Source organism: Artemia sp. Qi Xiang Cuo, chromosome 15 (genome assembly GCF_049724085.1).
Source record: "Artemia sp. Qi Xiang Cuo chromosome 15, ASM4972408v1, whole genome shotgun sequence".
Taxonomy (NCBI): domain Eukaryota; kingdom Metazoa; phylum Arthropoda; class Branchiopoda; order Anostraca; family Artemiidae; genus Artemia; species Artemia sp. Qi Xiang Cuo.
Genome location: NC_142808.1, coordinates 56,360,005 through 56,369,504, shown reverse-complemented (window position 1 = coordinate 56,369,504; position 9,500 = coordinate 56,360,005). Strand labels below are relative to the sequence as shown.

At 33.5% G+C, this 9,500-nt stretch overlaps 1 pseudogene across 1 annotated transcript; it reads right to left on the bottom strand.

The window, feature by feature from the left end:
- Positions 1-236: 236 nt before the first annotated feature.
- On the bottom strand, positions 237-9,067 carry LOC148943886 (uncharacterized; annotated as a pseudogene). The gene is made up of 3 exons (XR_016142924.1): positions 8,902-9,067; positions 6,179-6,349; positions 237-2,473 (listed from the first exon to the last, which is right to left on the bottom strand). The product of XR_016142924.1 is annotated as an uncharacterized LOC148943886 (transcript).
- Between the last annotated feature and the right edge of the window lie 433 nt (positions 9,068-9,500).

Sequence of the window (9,500 nt, the reverse complement as noted above, 5' to 3'; positions counted from 1 at the left end):
AACCAGATGTTGAGCAATAGTCTGGATAAAGTACTTCCTCCAATCCAAATCAATTTAGACCTCTGGATGGCAGCATATGCTGACCTCCATTAATACTCTGATTTTTTCAGAAAGAAGAGAAAAATATGGGTCCGTCCAATCTTCAGTCAGGAGGAAAGAGAGAAGGGCCAGATTAGAAAGGCTAACATTGCTAAAGGCCAAATGATATTGCTTTCTGATTTTTTTTTTTTGTGGAAAAATTACATTAACTGTTCATTAAAAGAGAATATACCTATGAAAATAAGGTGACGTTCTGTTAAAGAAGGGCTACTCAAATACCAATTGTTCACTCAATTATAAACACTTCACAACGAAATTAATGAGTGCAAGTATATTGCTTTCTTTCACCCTGCTGTGTATCCAGCCAAAATCACAATAACAATATCATATCCAAACTTGTTTCCCCCAGCACTTAGGTAGTTTTGCACTATGTCAACTATAAGGCGCCGTAAAATAATTAAAATACATAAAATAGTTCCAATTTTAGGGCGGTCCGTACAATTACGGTAAAATCCACAATTTTACTGTGACCAATTTTGCCAATTACAACACTAGAACAAACCAACATTTCTCATTTCTTTACTTCTGCATTGGTTTTCCCAAGGATATATAATCACTCAAAATGACCTCAAAATCTCCTAATGAGCAGATATTCCCCTTTATCCCTTGAGTAGGCATCCTGGTGACAATCATAGTTTTAAGGATTTATTTCTCTGAGGACAGATCAAAAACTACATACAGCTTGGTTCAAAATGTTTCATTCCCAATGATAAGCAAAGAAACTTTCAAAAAAAAATGAGAAAACATTATAGAAGAATAAAATGAATTTTTGTGGGGTGTTTACTCAAACATGAATACACATAGTGACTTATTTGGGGGGGGGGAGAAAGTCATAGCCAAAGGGAACGAAAAAGTCAAAACAAAAAGCAAAAGAAAATCACTGAAAAAATGAACAAAAATGTTCCACAAATCAATTAATGAACTGAAAAAATATATAAATTAGTAGCAAAAAACAACAGAACGGTTTACAATAGGGTACAGCAAGACCAAAGAAGTTGTTATTGTACACTAGGAACTAGCAGGCTTTTTCTGAGAATGGGTTGTTGTATGACCTTTTAGATTTAATTTAGAAGAATATTCTCTTTTGCATATATGACATTTATAAGGTTTCTCGCCAGTATGTACTCTATGGTGCTTAATCAAATTGCTTGACACAGAAAAGATTTTATCACATATCACACTTAAACGGTTTCTCACCAGTATGTACTCTATGGTGCTCAATCAAACTGCTTGACTGAGAAAAAGTTTTCTCACATACCTCACATTTAAAGGGTTTTTCACCCGTGTGTACTCTTTGGTGCGTAATCAAATTTTTTGACTTAGAAAATGTTTTCTCACAGACATCACACTTAAAAGGTTTCTCCCCAGTATGCACTCTTTGGTGCCTAATCAAACTACCTGACCGAGAAAAAGTTTCATCACATATATCACACTTAAACGGTTTCTCACCAGTATGTACTCTATGGTGCTCAATCAAACTGCTTGACCAAGAAAAAGTTTTCTCACATACCTCACATTTAAAGGGTTTTTCACCAGTGTGTCGTCTTTGGTGCTGAATCAAACTGCTTGATCTAGAAAAGGCGTTGTCACAGACATCACACTTAAAAGGTTTCTCCCCAGTATGCACTCTTTGGTGCTGAATCAAACTGCTTGATCTAGAAAAGGCGTTGTCACAGACATCACACTTAAAAGGTTTCTCCCCAGTATGCACTCTTTGGTGCCTAATCAAACTGCTTGACACAGAAAATGTTTTCTCACATATCTCACATTTAAAGGGTTTTTCCCCAGTATGCACTCTTTGATGGACGTTCAAATGGCCTAACTGAGCAAAGCTCTTCTCAAACAAATTGCATTTGAATGGTTTCTCCCTCGTGTGCACGCTTTGGTGCTGAATCAAATAGCTTGACAGAGAAAAATTTTTCTCACATACCTCACATTTAAAGGGTTTTTCACCCGTGTGTACTCTTTGGTGGTTAATCAATCTGCTTGAACTAAAAAAGGCCTTGTCACAGACATCACGCTTCAACGGTTTCTCCGTAGTGTGCACTCTTTGGTGATTACTCAAACTTTTTGACTGAGAAAAGCATTTTTTACATACTTCACACTTAAATGGTTTCTCACCAGTATGCACTCGTTGGTGTATATCCAAGTCCCTTGATTTTGAAAAGTATTTTTTGCACATATCACATTTATATGGCCTTTTTAATCTATATGTTCTTTGATATTTTTCGAACTCTTTTTTTTTTTTTACTTTGCAGGTCACTCTTACAATATGGGTTCATAATGTTAAAGCTTTTTGCCTCAGGTTTGGATTCATTGGAAGTTTCTCTGCATATTTTGACATCCCTTGATGACGGATCTTCAACTCCAACAACTAAAAAATAAGGAAGAAACATAAACGGATAGAGCCAGAAAATAATTTTTACTGTACTAAAAACAATTCTCATTTCAGGCTAAGTGTTTCTATTTCTCATAACATCCGAAACAAGAAGAAAGTTAACGTCATAACTAAAATTATTCGAAAAAACCAAAAAACAAATGAATCTGGATTGAAAGTTTATTATATATACTGATATTCATTCCTTGAAGTCCTTATAAGTTTGAAGTAATTGAAAGAGAAAATGTTTAAAATATATTTTGTTTTCAGTTAAAGACAAATTATGTTCAGGTCTTGATAATGCACAGAGAGCGTCAGCCCAGGTCTTCTTAGGTTCTGCTAATTTTGAGTTTCACTCGGTTAATGACTGTAACTTCTGTTCGTTTTGGGTTTCAACTATTTATTGATGGTAATTTAAAGTAGTATGCAATTTATTCGACTTTATTTCTTCCAATCTTTGGATTTATGAGGGCCCTAACTTTTCTTTATTAGTTTTCCAAATTAGTTTCTTTTCAATTTAATTGACATACTCTTTTTCATTGGTAAAGCAAAACATATTTTAAATCTTTTTTGTCTTTATTGACAAAAATTCAGATTTTGGCTTTCAATTTACATGTTGGACAAAATTTTTCAGCAATTTTTAATAATATACACCTTTTTAAAAATCTGAATAAACGTAGTATATTTTTCCGATATAGTTTACACCTCAACTTTTCCTGAAACTTAAAACTTAATAACTTATTTGGTTCCTAAAAAACTATATTTATTCTAGTTTGACGACCTTGATGCTCTTACACTCAATGGATTTAGTTCAGGGGTAAGAGCGGAGGTATTAATAGTAGTGAACACGCTATCTTTGCTTTCATCGAACATATTAATGAATGCTCAGATAGAGGAGAAATTCCAGCAACAATATATTTAGATTATAAAAAAGTATTCGATACAATATCCCATTGTATTCTTTTTTGTAAATTGCATAATTATAGCCGTTACTTAATACTCTAAGCCGTTTTTCATATACTGCTAATATACCATTCTCCCAGCAAGAATACAAAAAGTGTGTTTCAGTTTGATTGAACAAACCTCTCAACATTTTACAAAAATTCCTCCTTAGTACCTTTAGCCTCAGTCTCGGTATTGATATTAATGGTAGCAGTAGTGTGCATATAGTACCTTAGGGTTGGTTGAAAATTCTCTTAAACATGTACTGACATTTTCAACTTAATACTCTAGGCTATTTCTGAGATATATTTGTTACGCTCATTAAATAGCATGCATCGACATACTGTATTTTGATTCAGTTGAACATCCTCCCGAACATTCCCTGAAAGTTTCACAGTAATACCCTTAGCTGCAGAAATACTTCTACTACTACTACTTCTAGTAGTCGTCGTAGTAGTAACAGCTCTAATAGTAATAGTATTACAACTGGTACCATATTAGTAAAATATTGTGTACACATTAAGAAATTGAGATAAAGTGGCCCGTCAAACATGAAGTGAAGTCCCACTTAAACATAAAAACAAGATCTAAATTATTAATACGGAAAGTGTTAAAAAGAAATGGGCAGAACAGTTTAAGAATGTGTTAAAACCTGATAAAGTTACAGGAAATGATACAGGAAACAATAAAAAAGTGTGAATGAAGATTTAGTTGAGTTAAAACAGTAGGAAAATGAATAAAAAAACAATATCCCCTTAGGTACTGATAGTGTGGCAAACGGGTTTTCGAAATATGGTGACTATGAAGTTAGAGATAAATCTCTGGCAGTTCTATGATTTTTGCAAAAGGGAAAGTACCTAGGGATTATAAGATTTTTTAATAAATTAATTTATTAGATTGGTACCAGCTGTAATAGTAGTAGTAGAGTATGCACAAAAAGTCTTTTGGTTAGTTCAAGATTCCCCTTAATATGAAATGTAAGGTTAAACTTAATTCCCTAAACTATTCCTGGGATATTGCTGACACGCCCTTTAGACAACCTCCAGCAAAGAGTGTGTTTTGATATAGTTCATCATCACCTTCAACATTCCCTGAAAGTTTCATCTTCATAAGCTTAGGTTCAGTAGTAGTCGCAGTAAAAGTAGCAGCAGCAGTAATGGTAGCAGTGAGTACAGAGTGCCATTTTCTTAATTCAACATCCCTTTTAGCACACTCTGAAAGTTTCAGCTTAATACTCAAAACTGCTCCTAAGACGTTGCTCATATATCCTTTTCACAACCTGAATGCAAATAGTGTTTAATTTCGTTCAATATTCCATAAAATTTTTCTTGAAAGCGTCACCTAAATATCCTTACCCTTAGCAAAGGTAGCAGTCATAGGAGTAGAAATAGTAGCAATAGTGGTAAAACAAAAATAGAGCTATTTGTTGTTGAACATCCCTCTAAGCACGCACTAATAGTTTCAACATAATACTCTAAGCCGTTCTGAAGATATTGCTTATAAGGTCGTTTGAAAACCTGCATGTATATTGTCTGTTATGATTTATTTGAAACTCACTCTAATCTTTCACCGAAAGTCTCATCTTAATACAATTAGCGTCACAAATAGCAGTAACAGTAGAATGCTCGTAATACCTTTTGTTAGTTCGAAATCCGGCTCAACATACCCTGGAAGTTCCAATTTAATGATCTAAGCCGTTCCTGAGATATTGCTGATAAACCCTTTTGACAATCTATGTACTCATAATGTGTTTTGATTTAGTTCAACGTTCCCCAAAACATTCCCTGAAAAATTCACCTTAATACCCTTAGCTTTAGCAGTATCAATAGTAGCGCTAACAGTAGCAGTATACGCCTAGGATCTTTTGTTTTTTTCAACATCCCGCTCAATACACATTGAAAGTTTCAATTTTGTATTTAAAACAGTTTCTGAGGCATTGTTGATACGTCCATTAGACAACCTGCAAGCACATAGTGTTTTATTTTCAGTTAAGCATCCTCTCAACATTCCCTGAAATTATCACTTTAATATGCTAATTTTACTAGTTGTAGTAGTATTAGGAACAGTAGCAGTAGTGGTAGCATGAAAATTGTGCCATATAGTTAATTCAACATCCCCCAAAACAAGTCCAAAAACTTCATACTCCAAGCCGTTCCTAAGACATTACTGATAAGCACATTCGACAACCTATATGCACATAATATTTTGATTTAGTTCAGCTTTCCCCAAAATGATCCTTGAAATTTTAACCTTAGTAACAAGAGTAGTCACGATAGCAGCAGTGGAGGTATAAGTTTAGCAGTAATAGCAGTTGTAGTACATACATATTACATTTTGGTCAGTTGAACATCCCCCTCATTATACTCTCCAAGTTCCGATTTAATACTCTAAGCCATTCCAAAGATATTCCTGGCAACCTCTATTCTTTTGACAACGTCTGTGCACAAAGTGTGTTTTAAGATTTATTTCAGTAATTTATTTTGAACATAAAAACCACAATGTACATTAATCAATAGCCAGAACACGTGTTCGTTAGGGTTCGTAAATCATCGCCGAATTTTGAGTTACTTTTCCATCTCAATCTGGCTTTACCTAAGGAATTGGTTTAGTAAAATACATGGAGAGAAGGTAACAGAAACGTTCTTCTCAAGGTTAGTCAAAAGTCCAAGTATTTACTCCTTTTGTTTTAGTGCTTTTTCAATAAACTATCATCTGATAAAAATGATATTGCAATAAAAAACAAGCAAAGCTGAGATGTACCTTCATTGTCAAAACATATGGAGCCCAAATCCTTAGAGTCGGATTCAAGTTTATATCGTCCTGAATAGCTGGATAAAGAGCCGAAAGGAACAATTTCCTGTTTTGGAGACGTGAAAAAGTCTTGAACGTCAAAGAGCTCCTCACTGTAACTTGGTAAGGCATTCTCAAGTTCTGAAACAAAATTTAAATAAAAGTAACACAAAACACATTCAACAGTAAAACTTACTACACAAATCCAACTACTTTTCTCTTTAGAAACGATTATTTCCCGAAAATCAATAATAACCCAAAATGGGATTGAAGAATATACTAGCTTGGCTATTTCCTATGTTTGGAAATCTTTAAGATAGACGATTCTAATATATATGTATACATACTTATGTATACATACTTATGTATATATGGACATATATATAGCACTGGATCCGACACGGCTACGCAGCAGGCTTGTATATGTTGATTATCATTGTCGCTTGTCTTCTAACCGCAGCCTCTTCTTGATGTCATGAAGTCACCATAGGTTCGATACAACCACCCTGTGAAAAATACAAATTTGTCCTTAAATTGTGACCTATTTAGATCGTTTTTGTTGCCAGAATAGTCAATATGCCAGTTTTAAGAAAAAAAAACAACAAACTATGTAGCCGATTACTAGGCTGGGCCCTGACACTCTGCATGCAGTAGGCTTGTGTATATTAATTCTCGTTATAAGTAGCAAGCTCCGAATGTATCACCTTTGTTTCCTGCTCTTTCCTCGGAAAAATGGAGGGCTCCACGGGGAATAAATATAACACTGAAGGGTCCCAATGACTTGTAATTTACACTTTCGTAGTTTATGACATCTTTGCACAGGGTTTTGCGCCACACTTTGTCAGCGCTGAAGATTGTGAAGGCATTGTTGCTCTAACGTAATATTCTTCACGTTCATTTTTGACTTGTTCTGATTTTTGCTGTCGGTTGTCTTCTAACACTACAATTCTTTGTTGTACACATCATTTTTGAACCGTTTTTGATACTCGCTTTCTCGCTGTAGCTTGTAATTCTTACTGCAGCTTATCTTCTAATCGTATATTTCGTTGTGCTCTCTGTGGAGTATTTTTTAACCAATTTCTTTTTCTCCTCACTTCATTAATTCTTCCTGCTATTCGTTGTCGCACGTCTTATAACAACAAAGTTCTTTGTTCTTCACTTTTTTTTGACTCGTTTTCGTTAGCCTATTGCTGCCACTTATCTTTTTAACCAGATATTTCTTTGTTTTTTACTTTGGTTTTGACTCGTTGTAATTCTCGTTGACACAAGTATTCTAACTGAATATATCTTTGTTCTTCATTTTCGCTTATCATTACTTAAAAAAATTTCAATACCGTTTACATTAGCTTCTCAAATTGGTCTTGTCACACTTGATGGTCAAGGTTGTTCTTTAGTCTTCTAGTTATTATGAAACTGCTGAAAACGCCTTTTGTAAATAAAATATTAGAAAAAACATACTGTGATTCAAATAAATATCCCTAATAGTTTACCAGAGATAATGAAACTAAAAGAAGAAAAAAACTACAAAGTAAAAGGCTCAAAGAGACTTGTGGTATTCATAGGACTACAAAAATGGTTTTTACTCATTAACTATAAACTTAACATTCAAATACTTCAGAAGATAGTTCAAACCCTAACAGCTCATTTTCATCCCTGCTTATTTCAAACATCTTTTAACTGACAATTCTAAAATGTTTTTAAAGCCCGAATATTTATTCTACTTGTCCTGTTACTTTTTCCAATAAACTATTATCTGATACATTTGATGCCACAAAATATTAAATGAAAAAAACAAGTGTTTCAGCTGAAAGTAAGGAGCAACATTAAAACTTAAAACGAACAGAAATTATTTTATATATGAGAGGTGTTGCATCTTCCTCAAAACCCCGTTCTTTCAGCTAAAGTATCTAAACACTTTTAGAAAAGTTGCTCATTCTATTAAATAATGATTGTGTTTCAGTAGTCGTATATTTCAGTAGTCGTGTAAGAATTAGACAAAAACTGTAACTTTAGCGTAAAGAGCAGGGTATTCAGGAGGAGACAAGACCCCTCATAAACGGAATTATTTCTGTTCTGTATTTTAATGTTGCTCCTTGCTTTCAGTTAAAAAAACTTTTCATTAGTTGTTTCATTTAATTAGTTTTTTCATTTAGATTATGATCATTTTGCAAAAAATCCCAGGTATCCCCTCCCCCCCCTTCATGGAAATTTTCCCAAGTATAATTCCTCCGTAGAAAGTTATCCTACATAAAATACTTTTCCTCACGACAAATTTCCCCCAGAAAATTTCGTGTCCACGATTCCAACTGAAAAAAGCTCCTTCTGATCGTTTTTCAATTCATACCGGGAACTACTACGTGGAAAATTTATCTCAGTTAATTTTTCTCAGTTAGATCTTTTTAGTTACTTAAAAAGCGCAGTAAAACAATTAATTTCCTTTTAAATAAGCCTTCTCCCGATCTTCTAGGACTATTGGTTCGGCATGATCACCTTCAAGGCTCGTAGCTTTTAATGGGTAGCATTAAACTTAATGCTTCTTAAATATTTGAAACTAGCACTAAAATCCAATTCTTTAGATGTATGTATTGTTATCAAGATTCCATTTTTTAGAGTTTTTGATACAATAGGGCCAAGTCACTCCTTACTTATAGTTCGTTACCTCCAACCGTTTGATACAAAAAGCTTTAGCAAACCTTCATTGGCAAGCCGTGCTGGTTCCAATTCCTGTGTATCTGGTTCAAGTTTACATGCTCCTGTAAAGCCAGAAAAAGAAGCAACAGGAACAACTTCCCGTTCGGGAGAAAAAAGAAAGTCTGAAGCCTCAAAACGTTCCTCATTATCACCATGCAAATCATCTTGAACCTCTGAAACAAATCATAAATAAGTCATATATATATATATATAAATATATATATATATATATATATATATATATATATATATATATATATATATATATATATATATATATATATATATATATATATATATATATATATATATATATATATATATATATATATATATATATATATATATATATATATATATATATATATATATATATATATATTAAATTAGTCATATATATAGCGACATTAAAACTTAAAACAAACAGAAATTATTCCGTATATGAAAGGGGCTGTCCCCTCCTCAACGCCTCGCTCTTTATGCTAAAGTTTGACTCTCTCGAACCTCTATTTTTTTAAACAATAAAAAAAAACTTTAGCGTAAAGAGCAGGGCGTTGAGGAGAGCAGAGCCCCTTTCATATACGGGATAATTTCTGTTCGT